We start from the raw sequence: 2,500 nt of genomic DNA, 5'->3' as shown, positions 1-2,500 counted from the left end.
GCACCCTGGAACCCCCCGGGTGGCACAGGGCTGGATGGGGCTTTCGTATAGCAGGGACGGTGCTGCCTCTCGCTTCGCTCGCTGTCCGCCGCTCGCCGCTCGCTCGTGCAGCCAAAAATGGCCAGTTTTGGCCCGTTTTTGGGCCGTTTTGGCCAGTTTTTGGCCTGTTCTTGCATTGCGCGGTGACCGTCGAGAGCGGAGCAAAACGTCAGCCATCTCAGCACCCTGGAACCCCCCGGGTGGCACAGGGCTGGATGGGGCTTTCGTATAGCAGGGACGGTGCTGCCTCTCGCTTCGCTCGCTGTCCGCCGCTCGCCGCTCGCTCGTGCAGCCAAAAATGGCCAGTTTTGGCCCGTTTTTGGGCCGTTTTGGCCAGTTTTTGGCCTGTTCTTGCATTGCGCGGTGACCGTCGAGAGCGGAGCAAAACGTCAGCCATCTCAGCACCCTGGAACCCCCCGGGTGGCACAGGGCTGGATGGGGCTTTCGTATAGCAGGGACGGTGCTGCCTCTCGCTTCGCTCGCTGTCCGCCGCTCGCCGCTCGCTCGTGCAGCCAAAAATGGCCAGTTTTGGCCCGTTTTTGGGCCGTTTTGGCCAGTTTTTGGCCTGTTCTTGCATTGCGCGGTGACCGTCGAGAGCGGAGCAAAACGTCAGCCATCTCAGCACCCTGGAACCCCCCGGGTGGCACAGGGCTGGATGGGGCTTTCGTATAGCAGGGACGGTGCTGCCTCTCGCTTCGCTCGCTGTCCGCCGCTCGCCGCTCGCTCGTGCAGCCAAAAATGGCCAGTTTTGGCCCGTTTTTGGGCCGTTTTGGCCAGTTTTTGGCCTGTTCTTGCATTGCGCGGTGACCGTCGAGAGCGGAGCAAAACGTCAGCCATCTCAGCACCCTGGAACCCCCCGGGTGGCACAGGGCTGGATGGGGCTTTCGTATAGCAGGGACGGTGCTGCCTCTCGCTTCGCTCGCTGTCCGCCGCTCGCCGCTCGCTCGTGCAGCCAAAAATGGCCAGTTTTGGCCCGTTTTTGGGCCGTTTTGGCCAGTTTTTGGCCTGTTCTTGCATTGCGCGGTGACCGTCGAGAGCGGAGCAAAACGTCAGCCATCTCAGCACCCTGGAACCCCCCGGGTGGCACAGGGCTGGATGGGGCTTTCGTATAGCAGGGACGGTGCTGCCTCTCGCTTCGCTCGCTGTCCGCCGCTCGCCGCTCGCTCGCGCAGCCAAAAATGGCCAGTTTTGGCCCGTTTTTGGGCCGTTTTGGCCAGTTTTTGGCCTGTTCTTGCATTGCGCGGTGACCGTCGAGAGCGGAGCAAAACGTCAGCCATCTCAGCACCCTGGAACCCCCCGGGTGGCACAGGGCTGGATGGGGCTTTCGTATAGCAGGGACGGTGCTGCCTCTCGCTTCGCTCCGCTGTCCGCCGCTCGCCGCTCGCTCGTGCAGCCAAAAATGGCCAGTTTTGGCCCGTTTTTGGGCCGTTTTGGCCAGTTTTTGGCCTGTTCTTGCATTGCGCGGTGACCGTCGAGAGCGGAGCAAAACGTCAGCCATCTCAGCACCCTGGAACCCCCCCCGGGTGGCACAGGGCTGGATGGGCTTTCGTATAGCAGGGACGGTGCTGCCTCTCGCTTCGCTCGCTGTCCGCCGCTCGCCGCTCGCTCGTGCAGCCAAAAATGGCCAGTTTTGGCCCGTTTTTGGGCCGTTTTGGCCAGTTTTTGGCCTGTTCTTGCATTGCGCGGTGACCGTCGAGAGCGGAGCAAAACGTCAGCCATCTCAGCACCCTGGAACCCCCCGGGTGGCACAGGGCTGGATGGGGCTTTCGTATAGCAGGGACGGTGCTGCCTCTCGCTTCGCTCGCTGTCCGCCGCTCGCCGCTCGCTCGTGCAGCCAAAAATGGCCAGTTTGGCCCGTTTTTGGGCCGTTTTGGCCAGTTTTTGGCCTGTTCTTGCATTGCGCGGTGACCGTCGAGAGCGGAGCAAAACGTCAGCCATCTCAGCACCCTGGAACCCCCCGGGTGGCACAGGGCTGGATGGGGCTTTCGTATAGCAGGGACGGTGCTGCCTCTCGCTTCGCTCGCTGTCCGCCGCTCGCCGCTCGCTCGTGCAGCCAAAAATGGCCAGTTTTGGCCCGTTTTTGGGCCGTTTTGGCCAGTTTTTGGCCTGTTCTTGCATTGCGCGGTGACCGTCGAGAGCGGAGCAAAACGTCAGCCATCTCAGCACCCTGGAACCCCCCGGGTGGCACAGGGCTGGATGGGCTTTCGTATAGCAGGGACGGTGCTGCCTCTCGCTTCGCTCGCTGTCCGCCGCTCGCCGCTCGCTCGTGCAGCCAAAAATGGCCAGTTTTGGCCCGTTTTTGGGCCGTTTGGCCAGTTTTTGGCCTGTTCTTGCATTGCGCGGTGACCGTCGAGAGCGGAGCAAAACGTCAGCCATCTCAGCACCCTGGAACCCCCCGGGTGGCACAGGGCTGGATGGGGCTTTCGTATAGCAGGGACGGTGCTGCCTCTCGCTTCGCTCG

Source organism: Musa acuminata, unplaced genomic scaffold (assembly GCF_036884655.1).
Source record: "Musa acuminata AAA Group cultivar baxijiao unplaced genomic scaffold, Cavendish_Baxijiao_AAA HiC_scaffold_939, whole genome shotgun sequence".
Lineage (NCBI taxonomy): Eukaryota > Viridiplantae > Streptophyta > Magnoliopsida > Zingiberales > Musaceae > Musa > Musa acuminata.
Note: the sequence above shows the minus strand (reverse complement) of the source record.